The sequence below is a fragment of the Silurus meridionalis genome, chromosome 11 (assembly GCF_014805685.1).
Source record: "Silurus meridionalis isolate SWU-2019-XX chromosome 11, ASM1480568v1, whole genome shotgun sequence".
In the NCBI taxonomy this organism is placed as follows: domain Eukaryota; kingdom Metazoa; phylum Chordata; class Actinopteri; order Siluriformes; family Siluridae; genus Silurus; species Silurus meridionalis.
The window spans coordinates 14,637,983-14,652,470 of NC_060894.1; the positions used below are offsets into that span (position 1 = coordinate 14,637,983).

The 14,488-nt window shown below is 38.0% G+C and overlaps 1 protein-coding gene across 3 annotated transcripts in view; it reads left to right on the forward strand.

Annotated features, from left to right (window-relative positions):
• The first annotated feature begins 12,057 nt into the window (after positions 1 to 12,057).
• Positions 12,058 to 14,488, forward strand: part of tiam1a (TIAM Rac1 associated GEF 1a) — a 56,947-nt gene continuing 54,516 nt past the window's right edge. For 2 of the 3 annotated variants that reach the window (XM_046860973.1, XM_046860972.1), the window contains exon 1: positions 12,058 to 12,291. The gene's annotated coding sequence lies outside the window, so the exon portion shown is untranslated. The remainder of the gene's footprint in view (positions 12,292 to 14,488) is intronic. The other variant, XM_046860974.1, reaches the window with a different exon arrangement.

Sequence of the window (14,488 nt, forward strand, 5' to 3'; positions counted from 1 at the left end):
TCACAATGTTTGAGTTTAGGTGTTTTGGACACACCCATTTCTTAAAAATCAAGCACAAAGTCATAGAATCTTTATAGACAAACATTAATAAACCAACAGGGCCACAGTTGTCAGTTTATAAACTTGTCAACTGTGTTATTACTGTGAAAGAGAAGCGTTTAGGAGCAAACAACAGCTGAGCCGAAATTACCCTTGTAAGAAGCACCAACAGATAAAATCCTGTCCTGTCCCCTTTCTGCTTTCTGGACCTGCCTGAGCCATCCTTTTGGATGATGACTTCTAGCTGGAGCTTTCAGTGATAGTTGCTGAGGATCTCTCCACAAAAAATGTACATGAGGTTATTGTGGATGTGTCCACTTGGGAATCATCATTACTTTGGGCTGCAATTGATATGAACAGTTTGCAGCAATGGCTTTTGTCGACATTTGCAACAAAACGTTTTGCACTCAAGTCTCACTCAAGACTGACCCAGTTAAGGAAGGGCTTCTTTCCAATATAATTTCTTGGAGTTTCTCCTTGTCACCATTGCCTCTGGGTTGCCCTGTAGTTTAAAAAAAGTAAACTTTTAGGGAATGTCTGATTCTAAAATGTATTATTAATCTATTAATTTATGTTAAGCAGCTTTGTGATAATGTCTAGTGTTTAAAATGCTATGCAAATTAAATTGATTTTATTAAAATTGAAGAAATGTTCATCAGGACCTTTATAAAGTGAGTTTCCATGGCCAATGTCAAGCATCACCTAAAATAGTCTAAAGCATGCCTCTATTGGAATCTGGAGCATCGAAAACATGTTGCTTTGAGTGATGCATCATGGTTCATACTTTGGCAGTCTGATGGATAAATCTGGTTTTGCAAAAAAAAAAAAGAAGAAAAAGCATTCTGGTATGGAAAATCTACCTACCAGAATGCATAAAGCCAACATGGTTTAACCAATTTAGTGTGGAGAAAATCCAAAGGCCTGCTCAAAACCCTGACCTCAACCTTACTGAATGTGAACTTTGGGATGAACTGGAATGTTATTTGCAAGCCAGACTTTTTCATCCAGTGTTAATGCTCTTTTGACTGAATGGGAACAAATTCCCAGAGGCACACTCCATAATCTTCAGAAAAAACTGGAGGCGGTCATGTCTGTAAGGCTATATTAATGACCATGGTTTTGTAAGGGGATTTTTAAAGTCATACAGTCAATATGCTGGTATTTACATACATTATACAGAATAATATACATCTAATACTGATTCTAGTTTGACACTGATTTGGAAAAAAAAAACAACAACAAACAGCAAGTTGTGATATCAGAAGCTACATTTGGCACTTTAATGCTCTTGTATCTACTAAATTCTTCAGACCTGTTTTATACAGTGACTAATTTTTCCAAAATATCATGTGAATATCTTCCCATCAGGCCACACAGGAACATGAGAATCGGAATGATTCTTGTCTGTTTTTCTTTGTTCCTGTTTTGTGGAAGCTCAGTTCAGTAAAGATAATGTCAGTGGGTGGGAAGGTTTATGACTTTACTCTTTCAGTATATGTTTCATGATCAGCTTTAGCTCTTATCATTCCCAGTGTTATTTGTAGCACTCTTTTAAACTGGCACGCAACTTCAACCCTCTCAACCCTCATGGTCTGCTGTGGATTTATTTTTTTATTTTTATTTTTTCAATACAAAGTTTTGACTGTTTTCAAATGAATGTGAATGCAGGGTTTTAGCACTGAAATCTGTTAAAGGTAGATACTGTATGTTAAGAAAGAACAAATATCAAAAGAAACTGAAAAGAAAGGCATACAATTTTAATTTGCTTTCCAGAATCAGATTTACAGATCGAGGTATGACCAAAGCTGCAATGCAACAACACGTTTTTTGTATAAATTGCACAAATAATGCCCAAATTGAGATTGAGGGAACTTGCACATATAATGTTGTTCCTACTTAACAATATAGTATTGTATTGCATGTGTATGATTTTCTACTTTATATAAACAAACATCCGCAAATTCATGCATGACGTCAGTGTCAGCAACAACAAACTGTTCAAAGCTGAGTGTGGCAAATGTTCAATGTTTATCACTGCATGATTAACCTCATAAGAGGAATGAGTTCCAGCACATTTGCAGAACAGGGAATACATTTTGGTCATAGTATAGAGGAACTCTTAATAGGTATACCCATATACACACCTGCTCAATTGTGCCACGTTGGTAAATGAAAAGGTGTTTCTTCTTGTTTTTCTTCCTACAACCCTATTAGCATGGTTTCGTGGGAAATAGAATACCTTGTATCCCTGTATATAAAGTTTAATGGAGTTAAATAGTTTAGAAAAACAGTTAACTGGACCTGTACTTGACTCTTTTATGAGGCCAATGTTGACCCTGCTTTCTAAGTTCTTTGTGTAATCTTTTTTTATGAATTAAAGTGTGAAGCTGCTTTTCACATGTCACATTTGAAAAAAATCATTCTAAATTAATGAACTGTTATAATGACAGCTGAAACTATTTATTATAATTATTATATTAAAATATTTTTGTATATTTTTCCAACTATCGATAAAAAGGAACACACAGACAGGCTAGAAAGTTTTGACTTATAGCTCTACGGAGCTGTAATACAAGCTTTTCACGTGTGTCAAGGATGTGTAAAGCTTGATAAATTGAAATTTATCTGTGTTGATACTGGGTGTGTTCAAATTTCATAGTTAACTAATCACGACATGGTCTTGCTCATGAGGAACAAGTTCCAACATTTTAAGTACATTTGCATATACATACACACTCACACACCAGCACATATGTATTAGTGCACTTTATACTCTTTAAACTCCTATTACAATTTGACTCTTAGTTTCTCCTATTGCTATATTATCCACTGCAAGTTATTCATATCTAAGATAATGAGCCATCAGCACAAGACAGATAGTACCTTAGTCCAACCCATGTTTATTACTCAACATGTGAATTACTCAGGACAGCATGAGTAACCACCCCATACTGTAACACAGGGGACTGCTTATTCAGTGGAAAAATTAACTAATCACAGTCTAATATTTCATCCAAACCTTAGTCAGTGTCTAGAAAACTGGATTTGTAGTAATATGTCTTTAATTGCAAGTGTGTTACTATGTTACAGCAGTAGTGGAGTGTCTCTTGGTCATGTCTCCATACCAATACTTTCATTAATTAATTAAATAATACACTCTAAGTGGTATTCCAGTTCATCTTGTAATCATTTCACACATGTATTTTACACCAAGGGGAATTTGGAAGTTGCCAAACCTACCAGCATGATTGTGGGACAGTAGAATGAGCACAATGCAGAGATTAACATGGGCATGGAGAGAACGTGCAAAGCTGTGAATTGTGCGAATAACCCAAGAATCGATTTCAGGACTGATATAAATGAGTGTATCTCATTTCAAGTCCAGTGTGTAATGGTAAAAGGAGTCAGGAGTATACTAACATTAATAAAAAAGAAAATAAAAAAACAAAATGACAATTTTATAATAATGTTAGCTTCAAGCCACAGAGCATGAATTGATTCCTTACATATCTAGGGTTCGGGATCTTAAGTTCACGATACTTCTCAAACTTACTAGCTGCTCTTGGAACTGGAACTGTTGAAGTGAGTGTGGATTCTATGCGATAGCCTTGACTATTTGACTAGTATGAGTAGTTCATTTTTGTGATTCAGGCAACAACAATTCGAAAACAATAATCCAGTAAGATGACAAAGTGCTGTAAAGGAAATTGTTAAGAAGTCAAAAAAGAAGGCATAGACCGATCTGTGATTCTTGTGTGGACAAGGAGAATTCATCCTCTTGGCAGATGTTTTTCAAATTCAAACAATGCTACAGCCATCTGCAGCCTAGAGCCAAATTGCCCCTTCTCTCTGGGTGGGAGGGATGGCATACTCTCTGTCTTGTCAATCACTGTTATAACAGCCAACTGCAGCTGTCTGAGCTCATGTATGTGGAAGAGGGTAGGTGGCAATTTCTTTAGAGTCTATTTCGCTACCTTGTAATAACCCGTGAGTAGCAGGTCTGAAAGCTATGGCTGGCTTCACATATCTCAGAGCAAGCATGGCAAATCTTCACCGGTTACCAGTTAGTAGCTGTTTTGCTATAGGGGGAACTGGCTGTTGGATGGGAATGGACAAATTGAATCTAAAATTAGAGAAAATGTAAAATTCAGATACTACTGTGCAGGGTCTGATAATGGTTGAGTATTTCTTTATATATTTGAGTGGCATGATAGGGGAGTGGGTTAAATTAAATTGTTTTTTGAAGATGTATGAATGCCTTAGCCATGCTAGTCCATATAACAGTGGAAGTGGCAACTCATAACCCACTTCTACAGTGCCATTTCATGTATCCAATTCTTATCTCACTGCCCAACCCTGCTTTTATTTTCTATCTTACATTCCATATGTGACTGCAAACTGAATTGCACGGTATGATTTCTAGCTGATTGTGACCACACATTTAGAGTACATGTTCCTCTTATGTATGACAAATGTTTTTTTTTCTTTGTAAGTTTGCCTTCATGAACATCAGGCTTAGAATTTAGAATCAAGGTTTGAGTGCATGTGTGTGTTTGCACATGCATAAAGTTTTACAAAAGCTTTGCCTGAAAGAAATGATAGTAATGTTTGAAAGTGCTTTCCTTCCTTCTATACTTTCTGTATGTTGCAAGGTTTCTCTGTGAGGAGTTTAGCCTTAAGCAGAAAACTGCCATTAAAGGTCACATACCTTTACGCAACACTAGATGCAAACAGCTATGCAGATTATAATGATTGTACACCTCAACGAAATATAGTCGTGACATGAAGACTTGTTTCGATTGCATATGATTATAAACCATTATTTTATTATTTTATTTCTTAACACTGTTGAATGCAAAATCCTGAGTGGACAGAACAGATCTGACAGTGGCTGTAAATCATTTACAGGTTTGAATAAATTCTGATTATTTTATCATTTCTATAATAACTGCAAATTCAGAGTGACTTGTATGGAGGATGCAATCTAATAATCCAAATCAAACTAATAATAAACCTATCAATCTTTGTATCAATGCTATCGTTACAGTAATGCTATTTAACATTAAAGACCATGCTCATTTTGGTTTGCATTTGATATTATTAAGGAAAACTATTTTATTTTATTGTCAATGTGGTAAAGATTTGCCATAAGCATTTGTAACAAATCTGTTTCCTGAATGGGAAAGTCCTCAGAGCAGTGCTTTCTTCTTTCTCTTCATCATTACAATCTGTACGCTTTATTCACATTTAAAAGAGAAAAAAGATGTTAAAGGAATAATTATTTATAATTACACCTTGACAAATGGATTTTCCATAACAGTTAATGTAACTATAAACAGACAAAAATATAGCATGTCATAAAAAACATTGTTGGCAACTTGCTGTGGAATCAGAGAAATAATTATATATGAACACTAGAAATATTTTCATACACCCTGTTATTCTTTACATAAACATTAAATAGAAAGTGTGTGTGTGTGTGTGTGTGTGTGTGTGTGTGTGTGTGTGTGTGTGTGTGTGTGTGTGTGTGTGTGTGTGTGTGTGCAAGGGAATGGGAGGCCTTTTCTTTTTCCACATCATTTCTTAATGGGGTTTAATTTGTTCCTTGGACTGGAGTTGTGAGAGCTTTGATGTAAATTGCTGTATTGGAACACTATACACACACAAGCTGGGCTTTTTGCCTAATGATGCCTACCTCCTCTGTCCTTTCTTTGTTTCTTTGTTTTTTTCTGACCCCGCATTTTTTATTAAAGATCTCTCCGTGCATGAGGGGACTGAAGTGGGGTTTCCTGCTTCAAACCTTCATTACTATATTATTACACACTTATTACTATGAATGTGGCTGTTTAGAGCTCATCTGTCAGGTGTACAAAGTTAAAGTTAAAATTGTGCGATGCATCTCCATGCCGAGAAACAGATTAATCATGAATGTGTTAGGAGAGTGAGACTTAAATACAGTGGGATTTTCTACTAAGCAGTTTAGTAAAAAGCTAGACATATACTAAACAAGCCCCTCAAGCTTATCAGTGTATTATCCTGGGTATATGTATCTGCAACAAAATACTTATCTTTAGTCCCAGAGGATTTTTTTGCTGAAGGCTTTTTCTTTGCTATCTCTGGAGACTTAATAATTATCCTTTCTTGTTTGTCATTTCGGTGTCAGCATTGTCAAACGTTCCTTCTAAATTCCTCAGGAGATACGCAGTCACGCAGAAATATGAAACATGAGATTTTTTCTGAAATTCGCTAAAAGGCCATACTTGACACAGACAGGTTTTAAACATACAAACACCTGATGAAACACTGTAATGCTGCACCATGCTGTATGTTGGCACTACCACAAGTTTTTGCATATTATTCACTGGTTATGTAACTTAGTTAAGTTTATAAGTATTGACTGAAGAGCGACCTTGATTAAACTGAGTTAAAAACCTCTCTTCCCCGTGTAATTGAAATGCAAAGCTTACAATGCTTAGTGTTCGATCCCTGGTTCAGTCCTGCACTCAGGTTATTCTGTTGTATTTTATGTCCTCACGCATATTTTGGTTTTCTTCGTTTTCTAGATGCAGGACATTTACATGTTTGGCATATAGCGCTGAGAAATTAGGAGCTAAAGGCTGTGCTCAAGGGCCCAGGAGTGGCAGCTTGGTGGTACTGGGATTTGGACACCTGACTTTCTGATCAGAAATCCAACATCTTATCCAATTAGCTACATTTACATTTACATAGCTACATAGATGCCCTTATCCAGAGCAACTTACAACTGAGCAGAGGAGGGTAAGGGCCCAACTGGACATCATACATCAAGAGACAATTCTAGATCTGTTCAAATACATATTATATCAAATCACACAACTGAATCATAACACAATACAGTGTGTGACTTTTATGAACTGTAGAAGACACATATGGCTTATATTGGAATACTGAGGTCTTTTGTCTCATGAGAAAAACCTTATAGACTCTATCAGTATCTAAGGTTTTTATAAATATAACAAGATATTATTTCAGATTTTCCCCTTTGCATCATTTAGATGTTTTTGTTTTAAAATAGTCACATTTTTTTAAATACCCTTCCACCATTTCCCTTTGGAGGACAAAATAATCTATGTTCACAATGTGCTTCAAAAACATGATGTTTTTCTTTTCATCACATTCTTTTCATTTTTTTTATGCACTTGCAATGAATCACAAACAATAGTTCCTCTTTAACCTCCAGGTGGGTCATTTATCCTTGCCTTTGGTCAAGCAGGTGATGCGTCTCCAAAATAAATATGCATGCATTCGATCCAGGTGGCCTCGGGCAGAATGAGCCAACCTTGCTCAGGGATGAAAAGGTGAGAGCAGACCTGCTAGACAGCTCACTCCTACCTGTCTGCCTCTCTCGCTGTATTTCTGTACATCCCAGCAAGAGTGTGCCAAGTGTGCACGTCTGGCTGCCTAAAAGGAGTTGTGCGTTATGTTGGTCCCCGAGATAAATACACACTTCCTCACGGTAATTGGGACACTGATGGATCTGGGTGGTCAGCTGCCAGCTTAATTGAGAGGCCATGCCACGATTTGCCTTTGATCCTGTTTCCCACAGGCTGTAACCTGCCTGGTGTGTGTGTGGTGTATTTGATGTGTATGCCTGTGTGTGTCTCTCTCGCTTTGACTGTCTGGTCATTTGGTGCTTTATCGGGATCTGTAAATGTCTGTGTTTTGGCAGATTCCAGTAGAGATATTTTTCCTATTGTATAAAAAAAGGACAAAAAGGATTCTTTATTAAATATGAAAACATTCCACATATATAGTAATACAAGGTGTGTATGTGTATGTGAGAGAGAGAGAGAGAGAGAGAGAGAGAGAGAGAGAGAGAGAGAGGTCTTGCAGTCTTCCTTAAAGTGTGGTTGGTTCTTGATAAGATGACAGATAGGAGACCAGGTGTGGAAACAGAGCTATAGGATTGTACACATACACATGCTTACACACACATATCCTCAATGTGCAGGCTCAAACATATGTAGATAACATTTAATACTTCCCATAAGCCCATATTTTGCACAGGGAAGGTACTGAATGTGTGTGTGTGTGTGTGTGTGTGTGTGTGTGTGTGTGTGTGTGTGTGTGTGTGTGTGTGTGTGTGTGTGTGTATGTGTGTGCAAGCACCAGACACCAGTGGAGAATTGCAGCCCAAATGAATAAACCATGTCAGTCACTAGCACAAAGAGCACTGCAGACCTCAACACTTTTTATGAGAGACAGAGAGATAGACAGAGACAGGCAGAAGGAGGTATGGAAGAGAGAAAATAGTTTCTTTTCTCGCTTCATCTCAGAGTCTCCTCAATCCACTTTATATTCATCAATAGACTATAGGCTGCCCTTTTCACCCCCCTACCCATCAGAATTATAGAGTGGTGAAAATACAGTAAGACAGATTCTGATAGAGATGCACTAATGTAGTCATTACACATGCCTGATTGTTTTGGTGGCTGCTTGAGAATTTGGACAGATGACAAAAAAAATGCATGATAACATTTGTTCTAGGCAACTATCTGTGCTGCATTGTGCAATGAAATAGGATGAGGTAGACTGCTAGACAAAGGCCCACACTCAGATTCCCAGTAACATTAAGCCTGGATAGACCAAAACCAAAAAAACTATATGTGGTATAATGTTGCAAGCTTTTTGTGTTTTCTTTTCTGAATTTTATCAGCAACCAAAAATGATATTACATTTACATTTCTTTTTTTATTTTAAAGGCATTGTTATAAAAAAAATTCTTATAAATATTAAACATATACATACAACAGGTATGAACCATAGCATGTTTTGATGTAATCTTTAGCTAGAGTTTCCTTACAGTTCATACTACTAAAAAAAAAAAAAAATAAATAGCTTTAATGGGAAAATCCAGGAAAGCATCAAGTTTAAACAGAGAGGGCATTGATTGGTTCAGACTTCAATAATAAAAAGCAAAAACATTACTGATAAAAAAAAGGTCATTATTCCTGTGCACTATACTGCAAGTGTTCTGGTAATCTGCTTTATATATGTGTTCTATCTCTCTCTCTCTCTCTCTCTCTCTCTCTCTCTCTCTCTCTCTCTCTCATATATATATATATATACAGTACAGACCAAAAATTTGGACACACCTTCTCATTTAAAGAGTTTTCTTTATTTTCATGACTATGAAAATTGTAGAGTCACACTGAAGGCATTAAGGGCTATTTGACCAAGAAGGAGAGTGATGGGGTGCTGCGCCAGATGACCTGGCCTCCACAGTCACCGGACCTGAACCCAATCGAGATGGTTTAGGGGTGAGCTGGACCGCAGAGTGAAGGCAAAAGGGCCAACAAGTGCCAAGCATCTCTCTGGGAACTCCTTCAAGACTGTTGAAAGACCATTTCTTGAAGCTCATCAAGAGAATGCCAAGAGTGTGCAAAGCAGTAATCAAAGCAAAAGGTGGCTACTTTGAAGAACCTAGAATATGACATTTTTCAGTTGTTTCACACTTTTTTGTTATGTATATAATTCCACATGTGTTAATTCATAGTTTTGATGCCTTTAGTGTGAATCTACAATTTTCATAGTCATGAAAATAAAGAAAACTCTTTGAATGAGAAGGTGTGTCCAAACTTTTGGTCTGTACTATATATATATATATATATATATATATATATATATATATATATATATATATATATATATATATATATAAAACAGTATATACATATAAAGAGTGTGTAGATATCTGTGTGCAGAAGATATGCATAGAATATATTTACAGAATGTGAAAAAGAGGTTAAGTAACAACATGCACTGTTCAGAATGGCATTTTGAAGGTAAATCCTGCAGTTTGAGTCATTCTTGTGTGTGCAAGTCTTAACACGCTGAACTGTCACTGCACACACGGAGATTGACTGGTAATGCGGTGTGAATTTTAGCACTCATTCTTCAGTGTATTGTCTTTTAATGCCAATTGTGTCCCCTATGCCCCCTTTTCACATGGATATAATGCGCCTCGCGTGCTGGAATGTCACCCACGCCTAGGTGCCTGGAAGGTGTGTCCTTCTTGTCACTGTGGTGTATAGCGGAAGTGAATCTCAATCAAGCCTGGAAAAGTGTACATACAGGCTGCAAGGTGGTTTCTGACTGAAACCTTGTTGTTAGAGTTCATGTGATTTTGACTTTCAGATTAGCATATGGTACAATTGTTTGTCAATAGCAATTTTTTTGTTGAAAACGCCCGTTTTTGGCTGCTCGTGTGCCACTGTTACATCTTTAATAACACTAAGTTCTGAGTTTAACAGTACCAGTCCAGCCTGCTTTACTGCCATAGAGTAAAGCTCTTTAATTCGACATGAAAAGCCTGAGCACAATGTAGAGGCCTCAGACTGAATACACAAAAGTAACAGATCTAGCTTGCTTTGTCATTATAAGACCAAGGATGGCAGAAAATTATAGTCCTGAATGTAGGATAGCAATTCATGATTCCTCCATTTTAACCCTTTAACAGATTTGGGCAGGTTCAACCCAGAGTCTTTTTCTTTAGCAACTATTTACCTTTGTTTATTTCACAGTATTCACATTCACACTAACAAACAAAAAAGTTCCTTGTGTCTTTGTCTTTTGTGGGCAAACTGTTGTCACATGCAGATGTAGTTCCACTTAGCAACAGTTAAAGCTCTATATAAAATGTCAATGCATTTTTAATGCACAAATTACACAAACTAATGTGGTAATACAATATTTAAAAATTAAAATTAGATTCAATATAGTATTGCTGATCTATTTTGAAAGTTAACTTTCCAGCTTCATACACTAAACAGGGGCACAAATAATCTCTGCTACTTCCTGTCATAGTTTCTTTTTCTCCACAATGCTTCTATTTACAATTAATAAGAGGAAAATTGTGTATATGACAGGGTATAAGATAAAACCAGGGTTATAACTTTTGCATTCATTTTTGGGGAGTGACACATTAAATGGGAATTGCATGTTTGGTTTAAAAATACAAAACATGATCTTACTTCTGTCACCACTTTTTTTTTACTATTTGTACTTCATTTTACTTGCAACTATTTTAGTACCTTTTCTACATTGTACCCAAATTGTGCACTGTGCTCTCCTAGCATTGCAATTCCACTTATATTATCTTTTATATATAGAGCAGTTATCTCTATTGATGAACAGAAATGTCCATAGGCATACCTCTGGGGTGTGTGTATGTGTGTGTGTGTGTGTGTGTGTGTGTGTGTGTGTGTGTGTGTGTGTTTGTGTTCATAACAGCTAAGGGCTAGAAAAGGGTTCCCTCCCTGGAATCTTCTTTCTGTTTGCAGTGAAACTCAACAGAGTGAAATATGCTTAAAGCATTCGAAATTCTTAGCATTGCTACATCGGCTGCATTACGTGTGACGTCTGTAATAGGGTGTTAATTCAGGTTTTGTCACTGGCAGCAGTCCAAAATGTCCTGCTCTCTCAGCCAACCATGAAAACAACTGATCAGTGCTCCTAGACATCCATGGTTACTCATTTACCAGCAGTTACTGTAACAATAATAGCATTTGTTCTAGCCATGACTGATCCCGCCAGGTTCCTGTGGTTTAAAATGCATAGGCGTGTGAGAGAATAATGTTTTCCCACGCTCTCCCTATTTTAAGATAAGAAAACAGCTATGATAATGTGATCAGCTGGCTTAAAGATATCCCTTTACCTACTTTAATACAGCATGAAAACGAGGGAGGTCTTTGAAAAAAGAGGTAGCCATCCATGAAGTGTGTCTGTATTTGTGCATGGTTTTTACCTGGATGGACCTTCTGATAAAGTTCTCTTGTTACTTCAGTGGAACAGACGATATTTTAAATGCAAAGTTTAGTCTGGGGGGGAGTCACGTGATCTGGAGGCAAAGTGCCAGACTGCATGCTGGCAGTCGTTTCTCGATCCAGAGGAGGTGAGACTGGAGAGGGGGAGTAAAGAAGAAGGAGAGAAAGAGGGGGAGGAGAGAGGAGGGAGGAGCAAGAGAACAAGTGAGTGAGTGAGAGAGGGAAACACACACACACCCTCTACTCACCAGCGGATAGACTACTATACTCTACACATGGTTGAAGAAACAAGAGTAACACAGTGGAGATAGAAAAAGAGGAAGAAAAGGAGGAATCTCAGCTCATGGTGGAATCTACAGATTTACCTGGACTCTTGAGGATCTACATGACCTGCAGTTCTTTCTTTTATAAAAGAGGCATAGGAGCTGCAGTTCTTGGACTTGTAGAGGTACTCACAAGTCATAAATTGATTTCATTTATAGGTGCTTCCTTAGTTTCTTTAGAAATAATGCTTTTTTACATTTTGATGTAACTATAACTACTCTGTGTCTGTGAGAGAGAGAAAGAGAGAGCCAGACCTCACATTTTGTTATTTTGAAACTGTTTCACATTGTTCTTAAAGCTTCCCTATAAGTGATTACTACCTTTGTTGGACAACTGGTGTCTTTGTGTGTGTGTGTGTGTGTGTGTGTGTGTGTGTGTGTGTGTGTGTGTGTGTGTGTGTGTGTGTGTGTGGGGCCAGCATTGTTTTGGGTGGAGGTGCGGGTCTTTGAACCAAACTGCCTTGTGGTCGTAAAGCCCCTGCCTCCAGGCGGAGGTGTTAGAGATGAGTAGAGGGGGAGCATGATCATCTGTCTCTTTCTTGTGTGCAGTAAGACGTGGATTCAGTGGAGTGAGATCTATCATTTGTCTCAATTCCACGTGAACTTTTTCTTTTTTAATTGCATTGCCAGAGAATGACGGGGCTTGTGAGTCTGTACTGGAAGTGTTGTGTTTATCTGAACCTGTCAAAACTGCAGCCATCCCAGAACTCTGACCTTCAACGTGTGTGGGTCTGGTCTAAGTTATTTCTTCCCCCTTAAAGTGGATAAGTTATTTGGACAGTTGCTTTTAAATATTTCACAAGATTTCCAAACGGACTTGTAACTCAGAACTCGAACAGAGTGTGGAGAGAGAAAGAGGAGGATGAGATGATGTAAAAGGAAGTCACACTGGGAGGGATGGAGGGTTGTGTGTAGGAAACGGAAAGATGAGAAAACCGAAGATCAGGAAGGAAATAAAACCAGAGAGTAAGTTGTGGGAATAGAAGACAGGGGTCAGAAGATGAGGATCATGTGAATTTAGAGAGAAGGCGGGAGACACGACTATGCTCTTGCTGGGGTCAGTAGGTCGCTGATGTATGTCTCGGCTGTGCAGTGTCATTGCAGGCATCCAGACACCCAAAGGGCAGCGAGAGTGGAATATTTGATTTCAGGGCTATTTTTATTCGTATTTTTCTTTTGATCCTTTTATAGAGTATGAATGACAATCACAGGAAGTCACTGACCACAACTGTCAATACTGTAGTGCTTATTAGAGTTGTGTTTATGACTCCTGGGCTTACTATATCTGTAATTTCTTTGTTTTTAAACACCCATTATTAAGCCATTTGAAGTGCAAACTATGATGGGAAGAAAATGATGAAAGTGTGTGTGTGTGTGTGTGTGTGTGTGTGTGTGTGTGCGGGGGGTGACTATAAGACACACAGGAGTGAAAGAAACGGAAAATGTGTCACGACTGGCTTTTTTATAACGTGTGATATGAATCAGAGAGCACAAAAGCAAAGAAGAATGCACGAGAAAGACAAAAGAGTGATAGGGAGAATGTGTGGAGGAGAAAGAAAGAGGCTTGCTCCTAGACTTTAAGCATGTTCTGTCCTCACACTCTACTTCTGAATGGAATTGCTTAGTGTGCACTGTGGTGGAGGAGAGCCAACCCAAACAAAGACCTGCTGCCTCTCTTCCACTCCACACCGAGGAGAGTTAAGAGACAATGAGCCACAATTCTGTGTGTGTGTGTTAGAGAGAGAGAGAAAGCCTGTGTGTGTGTCTGTGTGCTAACTGTGTACTGCTGACTCTGGTTTTAGTGTTTGGCTCTGTTTGGGTAGCTTCTTTTAGAAAGTCCCTTCTCTTTATCACACTCCAGTTTCCCTGGTGTTGTGACACACACACACACACACACACAGACGCATATCTTACTGTCCTTGTGAGGACATTCCACTGACATACTTATTAATGCACATCATTAGTGCTACCCTAATACACCTAACCCAACCATAACCTCAATGACCAAAAGGAAACGTTTTTTTCTTTCAACCAAATTGACATGCTTACACACTCAAAACCATGATCTTTGTTGTGATTTCTGGTTCCCAGCATGATAGAAACAGTTACCCACACACCCACACATATACACTGTAGACAGAAGATTACGCTCAGCAAGCACACTTCTTGCCTTCCAAATGGTTGGCCTTATCAGCTCTTTTCTATCACAGTCACAACTCATTGTGGCTCAGTCTGGATGTCTGACTCGGTGCTTTAAACACGTTTTCATCAAATGGAGATTATCTGAGGAATTGGGTTGTATTTTATCAGAGTTGTCCATGT